The sequence below is a fragment of the Crotalus tigris genome, unplaced genomic scaffold (assembly GCF_016545835.1).
Source record: "Crotalus tigris isolate CLP2741 ecotype Arizona unplaced genomic scaffold, ASM1654583v1 scf7180000017573.2180621, whole genome shotgun sequence".
NCBI classification, from domain to species: domain Eukaryota; kingdom Metazoa; phylum Chordata; class Lepidosauria; order Squamata; family Viperidae; genus Crotalus; species Crotalus tigris.
This window is the reverse complement of record NW_024096483.1, coordinates 1,526,033-1,548,892: the sequence shown is the minus strand read 5'-3', so window position 1 is coordinate 1,548,892 and position 22,860 is coordinate 1,526,033. Positions and strand designations below refer to the sequence as shown.

Below are 22,860 nucleotides of genomic sequence, written 5' to 3'. Positions count from 1 at the left end.
CAGCTGCAATGTGCCCTTGTTTACCGCATGCCCGGCAGGTAGCGGAGCGGAACTTGCAGTCGGTTCTCCTGTGGCGACCTCCACAGCCGATGCACTTGAGCGGAGCCGAAGAGCTTCCCTTCTGGTTCTCCTTCCTTCGCGGGGTGTAGACGGTCGACTTCCTCGTCCGGATCCTCCTCGGAGTTTCGTCGGACGTCTTCCTGGTGCACGGACGCACCCTCTGCACTGTTTCTGATCGGCCGCATGTTTTTGACGGCGCCGCCTGCTGCTTCTTCTGCGGTGACTTCCCTTAAGGCGTCTTGGAAGGATAATTCTTCCTTTGCGAAAAGTCTCTGTTGTAGCTCGCGATGCCTTAACCCGCACACGAATCGGTCCCTCAGTCGTTCCTCGAGGTCCTTGAACTCGCAGGGCTTGGCGGCCTTCCGTAACGCGGCGATGTATTCCTTGGCTGACTCATCGGACCGTTGATCCCTTTGTTCGAAGGTGTGGCGCCATGAGATAACGGACACCTTGGGGTGGAAGTGCTCCTTCAGCAGCTTCTTCAGGTCTGCGTAGCTTACAGACTCTACTGGGACAGGTGCTGCAAGGTTTTCTGCGATTTCGAAGGCGTCTTGGCCGCAAACGCAAAGCAGGGTGGCCGCCTTCAAGCTATCTTCCCTCACTTGGTTTGCCTTGAAGTAGTTCTCCATTCTGGATACGTAGGACTCCCACCGCTCTGGATGTGAGACGTCGAATTCCGAAAGCCTTCCGATTTTCGCCATCTTCGGATCTTCAGGAGACGGGTCTATCAGCCAGCCTACCCCCGAATGCGCACCGGATTGGCGGGCAGCTGCCGAGTCGACGCCGTTCCTCTTTCGCCGCTCAGGACTCCTTGGGTAAGCTTACACTTCTTCCTTTCCAGGTAGTGCAAGGCATCCCACCTTCGTCGCCAGTGTTGAGTCCGTGGCGGGAAAACAGACACGAGAAGCAGCTGGAGTTCTCAGTTTCATTTATTCAGCGTTCAGCTTACAGGAAGATGGCTTCAGCCTCGCCCAAACGCCTCGCAGCCTCTTATATAGGCAACTCCCGGGTAAATGGGTTACTTTTCCCGCGCCAGCACCCGCGCATGCGCACGGCGCTGGCGACAGCCTGTCTGGTCCCGGGCAGCTTTGCACCTGCCCGGGACTGCCTGCAAACGCCCGAGCCGTTTGCAAGGCTCGGGACATAACACTCTCCCTTGTTTCTTGGGCTATAAAGACCATAATGGGGGGCTGTGAGAGATATTTTCAGACTTGCAGGATTCTCTTAATGTAACCTTATCACAGAGTAGAATTAGCTCCTCTGGCCATGTTTCCTGTAAAGGCTGACAGGCATGTCTCAGGCTTGATTTCAGTGTGGCATATGAAGACTTAATCAAACAAACTATTAGATTTAGTCATGAATATTGCCCTTTTTATTAACAATTTTTATATGATATACAATATTGTTAAGTATCTATAGCAGACATGTCAAACACAAGGCCCGGGGGCCGGATGCGGCCCGCGATGTGGTTTCATGTGGCTCGTGAAGCCATCCTGGAAACAGTGAGGAAATGGCCCCCGCTGCCTTGGCCCTGGCCCAGGCCAGCCGGGAGCCAATGTATAATTTTGTGGTGGCCATTTATGCTGAAATGCATTCAGTCTTAGCTCCACAAGGCCGTTTGGAAACAGCAAGGGACTGGCCCCTGCTGCATCGCTCCCCCCTGGTGCATGTTGGGGAGGTGTCACCCTTTGTGAGGAATGAAGAAATGCACCATCACCTGGAAATGGCCAGCAAATGGCCCTCATCTACTTCACATATCCGGCTTGATGGGCTCCAGGGGAGGGGTTTCAGCAGGCTCTTCCATCGGACTATGCCTTAGCGCTTGCCCTGGTCCCACCCTTTTCTGCCAGAGACCCTCGGATCTGTCCCACTCCTGCCCAGGTCCCCACAGGCACCCTTGACGCAAATGATGTAGAGCTGGCCACGGCCACCCTGGCCACACCTACCCTGCCCCCCGAGGACAACCGCAATGCTGATGCGGCCCTCAATGAAATTGAGTTTGACACCCCTGATCTATAGTGTACAATAGTCATGTTATAACCAATATCCCTGTGACCCTAGAACCACTTATTATATTTTAGCAAACATTGAAATAGTTTGAGTGAACCTACAGTTGATTCTCATATTTAAGTTCTATTTAGTTAAATAGAACATAAACTATGTTCTATTTAATGTAAGTTTGCTACTTAGAATGTCTAGGGTAATGTGACTGACTTCAGCAGAATTTAAGCATCTAAAGAGTTTGCTTAATACATTTGTCCTCAAATCAAGACTTTGTGCAATTGTAAAACATTATATTAAAGCAATGAATGAGTAACGGCTCCTTGCTGAACCCCAGAGTGTTCATTATAGACAGTTTTCTGCTTGTATAAAATGCTATTTACATTTGAGCACTAATAAGGAAAGGCTGCACAGGACGCAAAATAAGCAATGATAGCCTTTATTTTCTGGGCGATTGGTATTCTCTCCTCCCCTATCCTTGGGCATTGCTGTCACTTCGTTTCCTGTCTAATGGCCTGAGTCAGGATGTCATAATATCCAAAATCAAATGCACCAGAAAATGTAGTAAATTAAGGTCAAGCTAGCAGAGTAATTGAGTGATAAACTGAATTTTAAACACCAGTAGCAAATATTACAGCATAGTTATGACTTGATTGCTGTGCAGCAACAGCATCTACTGAAAGTGATTGATGTCATAGGATCTCTTGTTGGATCTCTTGATAGGAAACCAGTGAAAGAGTGAAGAAATAACATGGAGAGATAACTGGAACCATTAAGGATAGCAACGTGGTCTTATAGTGGGATAACAGGAGTAAGTATTTTCCCTTCAGGTTTCACAATGGTAGATTTTTTTTTCATAGTGCACAAAAAGTGCTTTTTATCTAGAGTAGGACTTGAAACCCTCGTAGATCTATTCATCAGAGGTAAAAGATGAAAGATTATATCAATTCTTTCCAATTTAGTCAGGGAGGTGATCATTACATACTGAAAAGTAATAAATACATTATAAATAATATTACATAATATATAGATATATTGCATAGTAATGCATGTGCTTCTCTATTTCATTTAAATTTAGTTAAAATAAAATTGCAATTTTCCCCACACACAACTTTACAGACTCCCTGTAATCTCTCTTAAGGGTCTGTGGAACCCTTTTAAGAACCCTGTTCTAGAGATTAAAAAGTAATCCCGAGGGAAAGGCCTACTTACTGCAATCAGTGTCAGCTTTGGTCAGTGGTAGATTTTCCCTTTATCGCTATGTTTCCTAAGCTTCTTTCTCTCCACCCCCCCCACTGCCCCAGCAGCATCCCGCATTCTTTAGACAGGAAGGACCTATGAGGCTAAAAACTTGCCATCTGTCTCCTTGTCTTTTGTCCTATATTAAACAAATCTAGTTGGAATTAAATTCTCTTGACTTGGATAGAAATTACTACCCAGTATGCCTGCTTAGGATTTCTTCTTTAATTCAATTTGAGGAAATAGAAACAATTAATTCTTGGCACTTTGATCCTAAAAATGTTTGGGGAGATGGCTCTCTCTCATTAAAATTAATGGGCCTTGCTTCTTGGGCATAGGTTTTCCTCTGAGTCAGCAACCTAGTATCACATATGTAAGCAAAGCAATAACTCATGCAGTGCTTAAAAGCAACTACTATTCAGACTTGTGTTTCCTTCTAAGGATCATTTCACATAAGTGTGATCCTCTTGGAACTATACTGTGTGAATGCGGTAAAACTGTTTATAAGCATGTGCATTCCATCGGTATATTTATCATTATCCCTACTGATTGTACGGGGATAATGTCACTTGGGTGAAGACTTAAGGGGGTAGCATTCTGATCACTTTTTGTAACTGGTTACATTCCTCATGGCAGCCAATTTGTAAATGGAGAAGGCCTACTGTATATATGATAGCCACAATTTAATCTAAAAGTTTCAGATGTGCCCATGAATCCAACAACGTTGAGATCTTCACTTATACATGATGTACCTAGTTTAAATATGGGTATCACATGTACAATGAAGCACAATAAGGAATGTCACTCATACATTCTTGGGAAAGCAGGAAAAGCAACTTGCGGCATTCCAGATGTTACTAGGCTACATCTCCCAGAAAGGATTAGAGTATGTAATGTGAATTGAAACATCATGGAAATTTGCTCGTCTGACACATATATTATTGAGTGTAGCCTACTTATAACCTTATATGTAAGGCTAAGTCCTTATTAAATGTTCTGAATAATTGGAGACTAATGGAGAAAATATAGATTTTCCTCTACCCTTTCATTCATGTACAGTAGTGGCCAAAATTGTGGAAACCTTTTGGGAAAAGTGTACAGTAGAAATGCCACCTTTGGTTAAGTTTCCACCCATTTTTCTTCTAATTTCTTTACAGTTGTAGCCTTGTTCACTTAATAATACTATTTTACATCGTTTTCTGGACAACCAGTCAATTCTTTGCACCATTACTTTAATTTTATTACATTTTACAAGTTCACTAAATGAAAGGGAAAAAAACTCCAACCAACTTGATAGGGATCACATAACATACTTACAAATGTCCTCCTCTCAGCTTCAATACATGACATTAGTAACTGAATCCTACTGTGATCTGATTGGCTCATTGCCACAACAAGATGACATCTGATTGGCTCTCTAAACACTCATGCTCATTGGCTACAATCAGATGAAGGAAAGCTACCTGATATCAACCTAAGCAAGTTGTGTTTCCTTTTTCTGGTTATTTGGCTATAACATTTCATAGAATACAGTACAGATAACTGAACAAACTTTGTTGCATTACATTCTTGATTAAATTATCTTTCCATTGATATATAATTTTATGGTACTACTGCCCTCCAAAAAAGTGGTGTTATTAGCCGTCAAAGCTCAAAAATACACTTTTCCCAAAAGGTTTCCACAATTTTGGCCATTACTATATTAGTGCTGGGATGATAGGGAGGCTGTTATGTGACAAAATGTTAAAATATTCTTCCTTTGAAGATCCAAAGTTTGTTTGACACTGAGAAAACATGAAATTGGGGATGAATAAATATAAAAGCTTTGCTGAGCAACATTTACATTAGCTAAGCATTTGATTTTATATCTCAAAATATCTTGCAATGTTTTATAGCAATCTAATTTGTTTCTTCTCTTATAAAACTGTTATTCAGATTTCTCCTTGGTTAAGCATGTAGTTTCCAAAAAGAAGCTTGTATTACTGAGAGAAAAAAAGACAGAGATCTTTTTGGTGGGGCTGGAGGTTTCTTAATCAACAAAAGATAGTAGAAGAAATAAATGGAAGGAGACCTCAGATATAAAAAGATGAAATTTAGTTTTGATTTTGGTGTTAGTTTTAATTAAATTCAATGCCACATTCTTAACCATATATAATAATGGATATAATAATGTACTTGATTCAAATTCAACGTCTAAGAATAAGACATTCTTTTCTTTAGTCTTAGTCAAAAGAATTAAGTTCCAATGTGGGGGGAGGGGCGTTAAGGACTATTCTGGAAAAGAGTCTACTTATTTCCATCCTAACAACAGCAAAGAGGAGAGGACCTCCTCCTCCTCCTCCTCTTGAAAAAATACAATTATTTAGGGAAATATTTGCTTTCAGACTTTCAACATCAGCAGCAAAGATCAGGGAAAAGGCCAGAGTATCTGGTGCCTAAGTAGGATATACTGTATATTTTAGTGAATGAAATAAATTAAATTTGGGAAGCTGATGATAAACCCCAGAGATAATTTTGAAGGTAACGCTTTCTTCCCACCCTGGTTTCAGAGAATGCTAACCTCCAATTATTGTTGAGGGGAAAAAAGCTCTGTAGGGTACTATTCATTTAGTCCAGGGGTAGGCAGCCTTGGCTCTTTTATGACTCGTGGACTTCAACTCCCAGAATTCCTGAGCCAGCCATGCTGAGGGAAAAGGGAGAGGTTTCCAAGCTGAGCCATGCTGGCTCAGGAATTCTGGGAGTTGAAGTCCACGAGTCATAAAAGAGCCAAGGTTGCCTACCCCTGACCTAGTCCTTCTCCTGGTTGAAAATTACCAGTAGTGATTTGTTTGTAAATGCAAGCATTTGGCTTTTCTTTCTTTCAATCCACAATTTTGAAAGGCTTCTGAACTGATTTCTGTATATCCTGGACTAGGCTAATAAGGTTGGTTTTAGCAAACTTTGAGGCGAGAGTGGCATAAGGAAGAAATACTTAAGTTCCACTTGATTACCTTTGCAGCATCTATTATTGCTTTGTGCATACCAATATTATGAAAGTAAAAACTTAAATTCTTTTCATCCTTGAATGAAGTTCAAACCAATGTGATTGTACTAATATTTCCATGTGTTCTCTAGGCAGCATGTTTCACATATAATGTGTAATTGCACGTTCCATATGCAATAAGCATAATGTCTGGACACATCTTTGAATTCTGAAGTATAGCATTCAGTTGTTTTATTGCAAATGGACAATTGTCCATCTAATCTTAGTCCCAGAACCAATTTTTAAAATTGATTTGAATGGTGTCTATGGATCCTTTTAATTATGACAGAGATTCCCACAGTGCAAACTATAATATTGTTGTCAAAGCTAAGTTTGTCTTTATGTGCAATAATACATAAAAGCCAATATATTGTCTTTAAAGCCAAGTGTACTGTAGGTGACGGTGCTTAGTGCGAGCTTCATGCAGTTTTAATTATTCTACTGGTGCATTTTGGTCATATTACATCAGCATGCTGGCAGTTTTTCCTTTCCAAGTTCAGTGTTATCATATGATCTCTTCCAAGAGATCATGTGGTAACAATGCCTATCATTCTATGCCTATCATGCCTATCATTCTATGCCTGTATTGTTTGCAAAGGTATGTCATTCTTCTGTTTAAGTCCCATAACAACATGAGAGATCAAGGAAATGAAGAAGAATGGTTCTGAATGGAGTCTGGGGTTTGTTGCATTCATGGTAATGCTTCTATGCTATCATTTTACTTTTCCACAGACCTAGATGACAAGTTTTTTCCTCAACTGTTTCTCTCCATGATTTGTGCTTTATTCCAGAATCATTGCCATGTAGTTAAAGATGGCATATTTACCAAAAAGTACTTTTAAAACATGGGGATGGGAAGAAGACCATTTATGTGGAGGCAAGTATGCATGCAATCATTTCCCTACTCCTCCAGATAACTTATAAAGAGCAATTTCATCTGATATCATGGAGTCAATGAAAACCTAATGCTGGGAACTGGACTATATGGTTTTGTTGTTGAATGCATAGAATCTGTAGTTTTATAGTAGAAATGGGATAGAGTCAAGCATGCCAGTTATTTGTTTATAGAGTTTTATAGTGCATAGCAATGGCTATAAATGTTTTATTATTAGGCTACTATCAGCAGAAAGTTCTGGGTTTCACATATATGATCCTGGTATGTGTTTGCTTTAGAAAGTTTTTTAATCCAAATAATGCAGTTAAGTCAGATTTTAAAGAGAAAAACTGAAATTTTAAATAGGATTTGGCTGGTGGGTGACTTTCTTGAATTCTCAGTGTTGGTATATATCTATTTAAGCTTTTGTAATATTCAGTCATCATTTGAAAATAGTTTATTCTAAGTTACTTTCAAAGGACTCTCTTTGGATATATTTTGCTTGTTTCTGTTCTTTAAGATCTCTTAGACTCAAAGAGGAGGCAAAATACAACAAAATTTATAGTTGCACTCTGGAGAAACTGATTCAGCCACATATCTGGTTGCTGAGATTTGCTAAGTCTCTAAAGTAGCACTCATTAAAAGCAAAGAATCTTGGAATGTAGCAAACATACTATTGCATAAACCACATGGAATACAGAGTATTAATGCAGAAAAATGTATTTAGGTGGTCAAAAATAACCAGTCAAAAGCAACTTGATGGTACATAATCAATATATATTCACTGAGGCATTTCCCATATGCTTTCAGATCTGTTTTTACAGTAGTAAGAACTAAAAATAGTTGCACTGTTTGAAGCCTTATGGTTCAAATATCTCAGCAGTTCACATTTTTTACAAGTTCTAATATATATTAGCAAAAATGACATTGGAAAGAGAAGGATATATAAATTGGTTAGTGACACAGTGGTATAACTGGCCATTTCTCTTATTCCTAAACTACCCACAGAAGCTAATTGAAGATGGAAGACTTTCATCAGACTGGCTCAAAACTGACTCAGCCTTCCATCCTTTCAAGGTCAGTAAAATGAGGACCTCGAATGTTGGGGGCAATATGCTGACTCAGAGTGCTGTAAAGCTCTATGGACCGGTATATAAGTCAGTGCTATTGCTGTTACTATTGCTATTTACCCATTGGCAGTTTGATGCCATCTGTAAAATCAGCAGCAACATGCATTGTCATCAAGAAGGGAAGTCTAACCTCTAATGTGGAATGACTGAACAACAAGAACGAAGAGGAATAAAAGTGATTTTAAATGCTGTTCAGTAGTTTGGCTGTACAAGGTTGGTAGATAAATCTCTTGGGGCAAAATGTTTTTGTGATGTTTTTCATTTGATTCAATAGAAAATAATTGCCTATTCCAGGGGTAGGCAACTTTGGCTATGCTGGTTCAGGAATTCTGAGAGTTGAAGTCCAGGAGTCATAAAACAGCCAAGGTTGCCAGGAGTCCAGGAGTCATAAAACAGCCAAGGTTGCCTAACCCTGGCGTATTCCAATGAAAGTAACATGGGAATGAAAATCTTCTGGGCAAAGTGTAGGGTCTTGGAACTTGCCCATGTTGCAAAGTTCCTGACTAGTTGTTGTACCTTTGTATGTGTAGTTTCAATATATAATTGTGTTTCCAGTGCTTCACAGCCTCTCTGGCTTCCAACACTTCAATTCAGTTCAAAAGGAAGGCTCTGTGAAGGAATTCCTTCCCCTGGGCCTTTTTCAGTTTATGGAGCCAGAAAGACTGCGGAGGAGCAAAAAGATTCAACAGAAAACAGTAGCAACAGCATCTTCTGCCATTTCTCAAAAAAAAAAAAAAAAAAGCACTTACATAAATTCTAAATAAGTTGCAAAGAATAAGATGTGAAAACAAAAGCCTCTTAATTTGGGGAAAATTGAAAAACTCTTTTGTCTCTTGGTCACTTTCCCCTAACCCAAAGTTTCCCATGGCTGGCTGCAGTTGCATATTAAAATTGCAGAGGTTGGGAAACTCGGTTGTGGCCAGTTCTATCTGGGACTAAATGGGAGCCTGTTTGTCTTTTACACAGTGAGCTTAACCTTCCATGTTAAGTCAGATTCAATCGTGTTTGAATTTGAGTTCAATATTTTGGAGATGTTTTTCCTTCTATTCTGTTAATTATTTTTGTTTTATTTTAATTTTAAAGAAGTCATTAAATAGCCAAAAAATTATCTGGAATTTTGACCTATGTATTAAGAATGGGGGGGGGGGAAGCATAATGAGAAGATTTTGAGGCCATCAATTTGATCAGACAGATGCTTTCTTAGTAAAGTCTAATGTATGGCGGGATTCATGAGATTGAAATAAGATGCATTTTTTACTTGTGTAAATGAAGTATTACTTTAAATGGTACATTCTGTTTGTCCCACAGTGATAGGCATTGATTTGTATAACCATTAGTGCCACTATATATCTAAAGGTATGTTTAACATCTTGAATTGATAGTGTATCCACATAAAAGTTTTTAATATTACCAAGCATTGGGGCCAGTTTGAAAGAACAAAATATACCAAATAGTCTTTTTCATCTACGGTATTCCTTTTGAGCCAGAAGTCCCATTTCAGACCTAAATTACCAAGATACTTATAACAGTTTAATCCTTGGCTATATGCAACATTAGCACAATCTTTTTATCTGAGGTGAACAATAAGATACCTATTGGGTTAAAAATGTAACAAGATGTTTCTTTCTTTTTTAAAACTATTAAGTCTCTCACCTCCATCTTATTTCTTTGTGTCTGGTCATTAGGCAAACTACTTTCTTCCTTTCTTTCTCAACCATTTCCCATCCACTATCTAGCTAGAGAAAAAGGGAATTGTAATCTGACACATTTGGAGGGTACAAGTTGGAGAAAGATTAGTGATTTTTGCAGATGAGACACTGTTACTTTTATCTATTCGCTAATCAAACAATAAATGTAATTTTCTGGATGATTTAACAAAATGTAAGACAATATTAAAATTGTAAACATAATTCCAACATAGTTTATAACATAGTATTAAAACAGTTCTTAAGAGTTTTTAATGAAAATAAAATTGTAAATAATATAGATCTAAAACATTTCTTCAGAGGAAAAATGCAGCCAAAGTAGAAGGTTGACAGAGCCAAATTTGAAAAGTAAATGGGACTGAAAAGATTTTTGCCTGAAATTGAAATAACATTAAAGTAGATGTCAATTGAATCCCTTGTCATTAAAAAAAACCTGCTGTAAATCGGAATCGGAGAAAAGTCTTTTTGGGGTTTTCCTTTAAACTTTGTTCATTCAAGAAAGCATTTCAGCTTCCATGTCTGTCAAGGACTCCCACTGGGTTATAAGAGGCCTTTATTAGAGAAGGACTGAACCAAAGTTGTGGGATCCCTTGTGGGATCTATTTTTTTTTAATTGAAGCCAGAAGTCTTCCTCTGTCAAGTGATCTCCCTATGAGGGTCTTTCAGCATCACTGAAACCTATCCTTACAATATTACTGTTTTAATATCTGAATAACTGGGTAATGCAATGAGGAAATAATTTCAGATACAAAATAATGTCTTTGTGGCAGGGGGAGCAACTTTTTTTCTGTAGAGCATGGTCAGTTTGATGTGGTGGTTAAGGTGCTGGCCTAGAATCCAGAAGACAGTGAATTCTAGTCCTGCATTAGGAATGAAAGTTGGACCTGTCACTCTCTCTCAGCCCAACCTATCTCCCAGGGTAGTTATTGTGGGGAAAATAGGAGGAAGAAGTTTACTGCCTTGAGTTACCTATAAAGTAATAAAGGTGGGATAAAAATCTAACATACAAACAAACGAATAAATAAATAGGCTAAATTTGAGAGGAGAAGAGATGTGCTTGTTTTGGTTGGTGCTTATGAGGAAAAAAAATGGATATTTTCATTTTATAACTACATTGCTCGGTGTAGTGTTTGGTAAGTGAACCTGTATTGAAACATAAAATGCTATAGGATGTGTTGAAAGAGAAATCTTCATCAGGGTCCAGTCCAAGCCGGGAATAAACAAAATGGAGACTACTTTAGAAAGAAGATTGCAGTTTATTGAAGAGGAAAGCCAGACAGAAAGATGGCTCTGGGAAAACTGACCACATGTAGCAGGGAGTGGTGGGTTTTATAGCTTCTGGGGCTCTTGAGATTGTTTCCTGGTCCCGTTTGAGGCTTTGTATTTCTTGTGTCATGTACTTTGACCTGAGTCTGAGTGTGCCCTTTTGGTCTTGGTGGGTAAATCCTCTTATGTCTCTTGTCCTTAGAATTTGGGTGGGGGTATGTAGATTTTAGGTCTCTTTGTCTTCCTAATAGCTTCCTGGCTCCAATCTTCCTGCATGGATTATTACATCTGCATTTCTAAAACCTGGCCTGTGCCTAGTTTTGCTTGGGGGAGAGGGGCTGAGGCTGGTTTCTGTCTTTTTAAAGATCTTCTCCATTATTCCTTTGGGGAAATATATTCTGCCTTTTTTAATATTTCCCAAAATATTTCTTTTTCTGGATTCTTCCCACAGATGTTTACCTTTAAAGAAGTCCATGCTTTGGTATAAAAAGCATTCAACAGACAAACATATCATTTCAAATCAATCAAGAAAGTTTTTTTTCTATTGCATTTTTCAAAAGTAAGCACCCCAATATATACCTTAAGCAATACCAGCTGCTGACTGCAGACGACTTGTAGACAACTGCTTATACAAACTCTCGTCTAAAGGAATGCTACAAATCACGTTTGAAATATATTAATACATCTCACAGTCTAGGTTAGCATAGTTCATTGGGCAATCAGTGAGGTAGATCCAGTTCAGGGAACAGTGTGCTCTGGCAATGCTGGAGTAGAAGTGACGAAAATGGAAAAAGTTGAGTCACAGAACATAAGGGTGGAAAATCCAATGTTTTTAGGTGTCCTTTTGTCCCCACTTTTTTCCCCCTACTTGTCACAATTTTCCATCTGTTCTTTCACCTTTGCTAGTCTCCTATTTATGTATCCTTCTGCTTTTTCACCCAATTTGCTTCAACAAGTATGCTTTCATTCAGAAGCATCCATGAAGATATATCAGATATAGCACTGTTTATATAGATATGTTTGTGTAGATTAAAAAAAAAAGATAAAGAAGTCTTTGTAAGCAGCATTAGGCCACTGAATAGGAGTAGAACCAGGTTTCTAGTGTCTCTGAAGTTGCATAGAGAACTCATTTACAATCTTATGGTTATAATAGAACTGAGATCCCCACTCAGCCTACAAAGGATAGGTTGACGGATGGGAGGGAGCAGATATCCTCTGGGATCCCTTATAAAGTAGTGGCCAAAATTGTGGAAACCTTTTGGGAATAGAAATGCCACCTTTGGTTAAGTTTCCACTGATTTTTCTTCTAATTTCTTTATAACTGTAGCCTTGTTCACTTAATAATTCTATTTTACATTGCTTTCTGGGCAACCAGTCAACTCTTTGCACCATTACTTTAATTTTATTATGTTTTACAAGCTTACTAAATGAAAGAAGAAGAAAAAACCAACCAACTTGATAGCGATCACATAAAACACTGACAAATGTCCTCCTCTCAGCTTCAATACATGACATCAATAACTGAATCCTACTGTGATCTGATTGGCTCATTGCCAAAACAAGATGACACCTGATTGGCTCTCTAAACAGCCATGCTCACTGGTTACAATCAGATGAAGGAAAGCTACCTGATATCAACCTAAGCAAGTTGTGTTTCCTTGTTCTGGTTATTTGGCTATAACGTTTCATAGAATACAGTACAGATAATTGAACAAACTTTGTTGCATTACATTCTTGATTAAAATATCTTAATTTTATGGTACTACTCCCCCCCCAAAATGGTGTTATTAGCCATCAAACCTCAAAAATACACTTTTCCCAAAAGGTTTCCACAATTTTGGCCCCTACTGTATGTGTTTAGCATCTCCCTGTCAAACAATATCTTGAATATGCTGGAGAGCATAAAGAAAGGAAGACAGGTGGTAAAAAGAAACGCTGAAGAGCATCAGAAGGGAATAAGACTGCAGGCTAGATTGGGAAGTTGAAAAACATGGCAGAACATATCAAGGGCAAACCAGTATTCATAATGCCAGAAAATCTCATTCATTGGAGCCAAGATTTGGCCGACCCCTGGCTTACATAGAATATCAGAATATGTATTAATGGCCAATTATGTGTAACTTTTTCACAAGAATTAGAATCAGTGGAAACAATTCTAAAAAAAACCTTTTTGCTAAAGCTAATGATATTGGAAAGTATCCAACTTTTTCATAAAAATTAGAATCAGTGGAAACAATTCTATAAAAACCATTTTTACTAAAGTTAACGATGTTGGAAAAAGTCCAGTTTCTCTTACCATGACATTTTTACTGTGCTTCAGTTAGAAAATGAGATGACAAAAAATCTGCCAGATAGGATTCTCTGAAACCAAACAATTATATTTTTGCTCTCATAGAGTAGGCAGGCACATAGTACTGGAAAATCTAGAACCTAAAATGATATTGTAGCATTCTACAATACTACATATAATTAGCAGGGCTTTTTTTTGTCATAGAACGCCCAGAACGGAGTTCCGGCACCTTTTTTGGATGGAACCTTGTAGGGTAGGCAAGGCGGGTTGTATGACATATGTGAGTTCTGGCACCTTTAAAAAAAAAAAGAACTGATAATGATAATACGTTGCACAAAATTGCATAAATTTAAGGGAGGCACTTTACGCAATCTGCACTTTTATTTTTCAAGTCTGGTGAACAAAAAGATGACATTCTAAGAACTGTACATTTGGGGGGAAAGATACAGTAAAAAACTTCGTTACATAAATGGGGAAAATCAGCTCTGCAACCTTTTCTCATTTTTCTCATTCTAAACATTATTGCTAAAAATCTAGAATGATTCATTTTTCATTCCAATAATTATTAAAGAACCTTAACTTTTCCATGTTCTTTTTGATCTCTGAAAGCACATATATTTGCTGGAAAAGAGTGGGCCTGACTAATGACATTAGACTTTGAAACCTGAAAAAAGCATTGAGTGTTTTTACTTGTCTTGTAAGAATGAAATTCCTGTGCAAGCACATTTTTATTCCTTCTCTTTCCAAAACTCATTGGATCAGTGAAAAAGAATTGGCTTGGTTAATTATTCCCTTTCTCTTAATTACATGACTGCAGGCATAAAATTCTGCCTCTTCAAGCTTTTGTAGTTATTTTTTCCTAGCATTGTCTTGTCTTAGAACTGATTTTGCCTATCTGGATTAGCATTATTTAAATGTAGAGAAGAAAGCATTTTATAGCTAGATATTCTATTCAGATTTATAAAGAATACAATGGAGTAATCAACGTGGATGCAATAAGGTATATTTTAAAGTGTTTTTCTATATTGTAGAGAGATGGTTCAGCGTATGATATGATGAATTAATTGTGCTTTTATATTTGACTTAATAATAATACTCAATAATACATAGTTTCATATATTTTATCTTAATTGATAAAGTTGTGGAATACACTCCAGGAGTTGTATTTTGCAGCATTGCTTAATGATTTTTCTCTGTGTGCATTTCTATATTATTATTTGATATCCCATGTACTCTAAAATTGTTTTTTATTTACAGACTTACATTTATTAAAGATATAGTCAAGCCACTGGAACATAATTCAGTTTTTTATAGATTAATATATCTCTCAAAATCTTAAGCAGTATTAACTTAATGCTAGCTACTAAAGGCGAGGTCAAATAGGGATGCTTTACATCAAAGTGGAAGTTCTGGTTTAAACTTAAGGAACTATCCAGTAAGAGGTCAATGTGCTGGTCCTCACAGAAGTAGTTCTTTGTGTGTCTGTCCTATATCAATCCACCTTTATGGGCCAGCACCATATGTCATGGTAGTACATTTTTAATTAATTGTATATAATATTGTATGAAGAAGTTCTGTTTTTAAAAATTCTGTTCTGAGTGTTCTGATAATAGATTTTATGCACAGGTATTAATCCAAGGCAGGACTAAACCATCTTTCAAGGTCCCCTTTTCTGTTAGCCAAGAAACAGGGGAACAGGGCAATGTGCCAGAGCGAACTTGTTGTGGCCATCTTGCCTTGGCCAACTCGCCACAGCCAGCTCACCATGGCCAACTTGCTGCAGGACAATTCGCCACAGCCAGCTTGCCATTGGACAACTCACTGCGGAACAATATAACAATTCTATTTAATTATTAAAAATAAATAAAAAAATATTTTAATTTTTGACCAGGAATGAGTTGTCCTGTGGCAAGTTAGCCGTGATGAGTTGTCCCATAGCAAGTTGGCCATGGCGAGTTGGCCACGGCGAATTGTCATAGACCCAAGAAACAGAGGGCCTGGAGACATTCTGAGGGTACCTGAAGGGATGAAGGCAAGATTTTCAGCCTTTTGCTCTAGCATTTTCAGCATCTATGGAGAAGGATTTAAAAAAACAAGGTGCATTCGGTTTGCCAGAAACTCCTATATCAGTTTTAATACTTATTTGCCCAAACAGAGAGATAGTTATGCTATCATAACTTTTGCAGCTGATATTTGACTGGGCAATATTAGGGAATGACATGGTGAAAAAGAAAAAAAGAAAATGAAGGAAAATGGCCTGGATTGCCCATTTCTGTTTTAATGGAAAGAAATGGTACTAGTGAAGAACTCCCATCTGTCTACCCAGTAGATAAGGAGATATGGGATTTTGAATTCACAAGAACCGAAGGACATAGCAGTGGGAATCTTAGATCATTGAAATTACACTATCCTGTTCACTGATCTACAAGAATGCTGTCCTGGAGTGACAATCTTGCCACCAGAGGGATTATCCTAATGGTTCTTCATGAATGATCCCTGGGAGAGATTTGGACATTTACTAAGGAAGAATCACTTATTTTTGCCAATTTTATGAATGTCGCCTGGTGTTACGGGATGGGTCAGGAAAGTGGTGGAACAGTAAAGAACAGCCTTCGGTAGAGAACAAATAGTAAAACAATAATTGGTGGAGGAAAATAGGGTGGGAAGTTACCATTACAAAGAAAGTCAGGTTGACTGAGTCCATGATTTTCAGTTTGCAAGCTTTAATGTCTGAGCAATGTTTCCTTTAATCTGATCCTTTGGAAATTTATGTTGCTATTGTGTAAAAATGGCATTTTTCTATTTGAATTATAAATTAATGTAGAGATGTAGTCCTTATGGTAACATGAAACGTTGGTTTGAGTTGAATATATTCGCTTAATATAAATGTTTTAGATTTCAGCTGTTGTGTTGTTTCTTGCACGTTATTGATTTAGTACTGAATAGATGAACTGCATAGCTTTCTCCCTTTAAATGGAAGCAGAATCTTATCAATGTTTCTTATATGTACTGTATTACAACCTATTAATCCTGATGTTCATCTTTTTCTTGCTGTTGTTGTGTCAGGTTTGATGCTCATATTACTACCAAACTGCATTTTTCAAATTATGACACAATGTACCCATGACTCTGCTCTGTATTTCAGAAAATATAACACCTTCAGCCGTTAGTTTAGAGAGCAAATATGTGAGAATCAGCATCAGTTAGAAAAAAGCTGTTAGTCAGCAAAGTTGAATGTTCTCCTCCTTTCCAAAACCAGTTCTACTTGCTAATTTTTGAGGGACATTTCTTTGTTTGGCTCCTCTCCTTTGCTTCATCTTTGGTTATACATTGCCTTTTTTACAACAAACATACCATAAGAATAATTTAAGTGATTTTAAGAAAATGTTCTGCTATTGTGCTTTTCCATAATAAAATGCATTGTTTCCTTTAGTGATTATTCATAGATACGTACTTGTAAGTACAGTATAAAGAGTCAAAGTTTTATTTTTTTTTCTAATGAGAAGTTTGTGAGAATCTTTTGAAAATGAAGATAGTTTTGAGTACAAAACTTTTGTATTTTAAAAGATCTTATAAAGGCTGAAATTCCAAATTGAAATCTTTCTTATTCTTTTAATTCAAGAGTTTATATTGGCTTGAATTGAAGTTGGTCTATCACTGTGACCAGTGATAGGTGAGTGATACCGCTCTTTAAGAGTTGTATCCTTTGTCCTCCAGGTTGTCAGGTTGTCCTCCGGTTATGTAAATTATATGTTAATGTGGTTTTTGCTAAGAGTGCTGGGAGCTGAAATCCACAAATCAGGAAATCATTCAGGTTGTGTTTGAAGACTGTTCAAGGCTGTTTTTATTTAGTGCTAGCAAGGAAAGATCTCATATTATCCAGCTTGCTCAGAAACGTAAGATTTTTTTTTCTTTTAAAACAAAGAAAAATTTCAAATTCTTCTTTGCAGCCAAATATGGTTAAAGAGGCCTGGAAGCTGATGATAGGACATCCCAGGAAATAAAGACGAGTCAGTTCCAGGTTATGGGGCAGCAGAAGCAGGGTTCCGTGCAGTGTCCCACAGATATACTTCCATGTAAAAGCCCTGAACAAAAATAAACATAATGCGGATTGTTTGGAACAAACTTCGATCATTAATAGCATTTAGCATGAAGGAAGAGACACCATTTGATTTATCCCCTCCCAGCAAAGTACACAGAGGCACTGTGTATAATTTATACTTGAACCTAATATTAGCTTTTCATAAGACAACACACAGAAGTGTCCTTGAAAGGGAGAGGAACTACTCCTGTTTTTAAAAGTCACTGCTTTAATTAAAGCCTGAAGCCTTCGGTAACTATGGAAACTCAAGTGAAACACAAATAACGAACTGCAAGTTTTAGAGCTGTACAGTATTTAAGTCTGCTCCAATACTTCCTCCTCGTGAGGAAGAAGCAGCAACAAGATCTTGTTTTTTTACTGGATGAGATGCTGATGAGAGGGTAGGTGGCTTTGAAAAAGAAGACATTTGCAGGTTTTAGAAGTACAATCCAAAGCGGCACAACCCACTTGTTGAATAGGAGATGCTTTTATTCCATATCCTATCCACTCCTATCCACTCCTCAGGCAGCCTACGTCTCCCATAAACTGCGGTGGAAAATATTTGCAAATACTTCAGTGCACAATAGAAGACTGAAGACCTACAGAAACCCCTCTCCTTCCTCCCTTTTCACATTAAGGGTAAAATTCCCTTGGGAATAATCTACTGAGATGTGCTTGTCAGCAATAGATGGGCCCAGAAAGTGCCTTATTATTTCTCCCCGTTCTTCCTTCTTCCTCTGGAGTCAACCATGTTTTGGAAGTTCAAATATCAAGCATAAGTTAATCATCTGTTAAGGGCTAGAGCAGTGGTTCTCAGCCTTTTAATGCCGCGACCCCCAACTGGTCGTAAGTCGAGGACTACTCAACCGGTCATAAGTTGAGGACTACTCAACTGGTGCAGCACCGTTTGCAGAATGGGACTTTTGGCGGGCTCAGCAGGGCAGAGACAGCCTGGACAATTCCTATTGGCTTTTGAAAGCCAATAGAATTAGACTCTATTCAAGAGAGTCTATTCTATTGGCTTTCAAAAGCCAATAGAATAAAAGGGAGTAGCACAGCTAAGGAAAAGGGGGAAAAAATGGCGGACTGCGTTGTTTGGCGACCCCCGTGAAATGGTCGTTCGACCCCAAATGGGGTCCCGACCCACAGGTTGAGAACCACTGGGCTAGAGCAATCTCATTCTTAATGTATTTGTCTCAAATTTTAATAGGCAGTATAATGGGTATAAATTAGCCCAAGTTAATGAGATTTATATTTGTGTTTTGTTTTGTCCCAAGGGTTCAAGACAACCAGTAGGTAGCGAAAGAAACATCTGGACTCAGGCATAATATATTTCCATACAAGGAGAGAGACTTGCTTTCCTGTCTGATTCCCCAGGTATATCTGTGGAACTTCCAATAGACAATACCTTTGCCCCTCAATTCTTCAAAGACATACCAGTACTGGTTCACAAGTCTCCTTAGTATAGTCACCTTTGCAATAATCTGAATTCTCCCTGAGTCAGCCAGGATGCCTCCAGTTGACTAAGGGGGAAATGAAAAATTGGCTTTTAGGAAGCATCTTCTCATAGGGCCTTTTCATACTGCTGAGTTGATCTACTCGCTGCCTATCCTTGAATTCCCATTGCTATTATGAAATTTGCCTATTTCAATGTGGCCTCTACTGCCTCTGCAAGGCATCTGCAGTCCTTTCAAGATAATGAGTGGCACTGCCTAACAGATATATCTTAAAAATATCTTTCGATAAAAAGTAGCAAAAATTATTCTAATACTGATACAACTAAGGATGAATTAAGCTTTACCTATAGGTCAGCACAAAGGAAAGATCATGGAGACATGGCAAGATACGTCGCCACTCCGGTTTGTGACAGGTCTGGGTACAACTAGATAAAAGCCTGTTATTGTCTCCTGTTTGGTTTTTGCAAAAAAGGAAAAAATACACTATGTTTTAAAAATACAGGCAATCCTCAATGTATGACCACAATTGAGCCCAAAACCTATGTTATTAAATGAGAAATTTGTTGAGTGAGTTTTGCCCCATTTTACAACTTTTCTTGTGAATCACTGCAGTTGTTAAATTAGTAACACCATTGTTAAGTGAATCTGGTTTCCCCATTGAGTTTGCTTGGCAGAAGGTCATAAAAATGATCACATGACCCTGGGACACTGCCACCATCATAAATATGAACCAGTTATCAAGCATCTGAATGTAAATCATATGGCCATGGGGATGCTGCAATGGTCATAAGTGTGGGAAATGGTCATAAGTCACTTTTTCAGTGCCGTTGTAACTTCAGACAGTCACTAAATTAACTGTTGTAAGTCGAGGAGTCCTGTAGAGTTATGATGTTCTCATAAATGTTCTCACCAATGCTCTTGCCTCCAGTATTAATTCATTGCATTCGTTTGTATAGCTGCCGATCTCACAGTTGTGATTTTGGGTGATGCACACAAGATTAAGTGTTGCAGGACTGTTCTTGCATCGTTTTTCTTCAGTGCCACAAGTTAGTCGAAGGCTTAGCTGCAGAAATGCATAAATACTGAGAACATTTTGGTGCAGATTCCAGAACAGCCCAAATGCTGCACGTGAATGGATCCTGTGTTAACTGTTCTAAAAAATGTATTGGAACATTATATACCCCACTTTTCTACTAGGAGCTCGAATAGTATATTAACATTCCTGCAGTTTATGTGTGCAATAATGGGAGAGCAAAAATATTCACCTTGAGTCTTATTTTGCTTAGAAGGATTGGGGACTATGGCAGGAAAGATATTTCCTTCCATGTGTTATTGTTTAGTCAGCCATTGAAAAGAATAAGACCTACCGTATTTCCTCGAAAATAACACCTGGGCTTATATTAATTTTTACTCCAAAAGTTGCATTAGGGCTTATTTTTGGGTGATGTCTTATTTTTTTCATGTACAACAATCTACATTTATTCAAATAAATAATGTCAATAATATTATTTATTTATATTTAATTGTATATTAATATTATTATTTTATAATTCCATACATCCATCGTGTGTTGCAACGGACGTACTAAATGCGTCTGTCTGGCTGACGATCATAACAGGTTTATTTTGGGGGTAGGGCTTATATTACGAGCAACCTGAAAAATCATGCTAGGGCTTATTTTCCAGTTAGGTCTTATTTCCAGAGAAATATGGTATGTAACTTCACTGAATAAGGTTAAAAACAAGGGCAGCATTGAAGAAACTACTGTACCTTCTGGATAATTATTTTTATAGCATTACAAAGTAAAACTCTTCTGTCGATGATCTGATACAGGGAAGTCTAAAGCTTTCTTCAATGGAAAATAATTTGCATAATACTGATTTAAGGCAGAGCCCCCCCCCCAATAAGAAGTTTACCTTCCCTGGGGAGAGGGGAACAGTGAAAGAATCCCTCATTAAAAGACAGTTAAGAAGCAATGAGCAAAAGGAAGAAATGAAAATTGAGGAAAGAAACTTTGACTTGAAGTAGGGGCAACCTCTTGTAGTCGTATATTATATAGAGTTAGGGCATGTATTCCTTTAAACCAGGGGTAGTCAACCTTGGCTCTTTTATGACTCGTGGACTTCAACTCCCAGAATTCCTGAGCCAGCTAAGCTGGCTCAGGAATTCTGGGAATTGAAGTCCACGAGTCATAAAAGAGCCAAGGTTGACTACCCCTGGTTTAAACTAAGGAGTGCCTGGAACGAATAATTGTTCCTGACAGGTACAAAGAACAAATCTTATGGTTGGCTCACGAAAGTCTATTAGCTGGACATTTTAGGTAATAACAGTACTCTGTATTGAATTGTAGACCAATTTTACTGGCCAGGAATAGCAAAGAAGACCAGTCAATTTGATTCATTCCCTCCATTAAGCCATTCATCTGGATAATAAAGAGAGGTTAATACCCCTTTTATGCCTAAAGCAGCACAGTGATGTTTTAATATGGTAGATTGAAAGTTTGGCCCTTTATCTGTGAGGAACTGTTTGGGTATCCCTGCTCTATTGAAGACTTTAACTAGCTCTTGAATTATTTTCTTAATATTGGTATTTTTACTGGGATTGCCTCTCAATAATATGTTGCACACTTAGAAAGAACTAACATATATATATATATTGGTAGCTTTAGGAATCTAAGCACCTGCTCCACTCCAGCAGAAATGCCGACAGCCTACAACAGCTGGTAACACTCTTTCTGTCCAGCCCCTCAGAACACAGCCAGAGTTTCTCAGCAGTTCAAAATCACAGGCCAGCAGTCCTGAGCAGATAATATCAAAAATTAGCCAGTAAAAGAAGCCAACTAAAATGGCTAAATAATAGCTAAAGAATTAATTATATTTCAAGCTAGCATACTTGCATGAGAAAAGAGAATATAGGAGTTTGGTTTGGTTTGGTTTGGTTTGGTTTGGTTTGGTTTGGTTGGCCATTAACCTGGGTGACTCTGGGAGATTCACAACAGTTGAGGTATTACAACAGATATCTAATAGATTTGGGAATGGACATACAAGTAAGCCTAGGCATAATGTAGTATAAGTTTAGTGATAAGGGTTAAGTGAAAAATTAAGAAATAAGTAAGAACCATTAAATATATTATCTTGTTTAATAAAAGCCTCCTTGGAAATACAGGGAAGAAAATGCTATTCTCCATGTTGGGGGTCCATTCCATTTCTTCAAAGAAACCCTCATAGTTCAAGTAAATTTCTATTGTGAGGCAATAGTTTTTATTTTTATTTTTTACCAAGGGCTTAATCTTCACTGAATTTTTGCAAGGAGGGAAAACATGATGCATTTGGAAGCACTGGAGAAAAAGTGTAACCAATTATTCTTCTGATTGTAAATTTGACACTGATCTAATCTTAGCATTCCCTTCTGCCTGCTTAGCAGCCTCTCCAACTTCATGTTGTCAGCATCCTTTGTGCAGCAATATAATACCTTTGTCATTTAGGCACACTGAGAACAAGGATGCTCAGTATCATTTTGTAAGATGAGTCTTAAAAGAATTGTTATTTAGCTTTTTGAATGTAAAACGTCAAATATTTTTGTGTGGTAAGACTAAGCATCTGCAAAAGGCTATTTTCTTCATCTGTGAGAAAAAAAGAAAAAGAATGAATGCAGTATCAAGAGTCAGCCAGTATCGGAACTAAGGTTGTGGAGGATTTTGAGAATAAGAAAAAAGTCAAAGAAACGATAGATCC

The 22,860-nt window shown here is 38.1% G+C and overlaps 1 protein-coding gene across 3 annotated transcripts in view; it reads left to right on the top strand.

The window, feature by feature from the left end:
* The window catches only part of LNX2 (ligand of numb-protein X 2), an 82,087-nt gene that overhangs the window by 24,340 nt on the left and 34,887 nt on the right, over window positions 1-22,860 (top strand). The window contains exon 1 of one of the 3 annotated variants that reach the window (XM_039356744.1): window positions 14,510-14,588. The exons of the other annotated variants lie outside the window; for them this stretch is intronic. The gene's annotated coding sequence lies outside the window, so the exon portion shown is untranslated. Of the gene's footprint in view, window positions 1-14,509; window positions 14,589-22,860 lie in introns of those variants that run through there. 3 annotated transcript variants of the gene reach the window in all.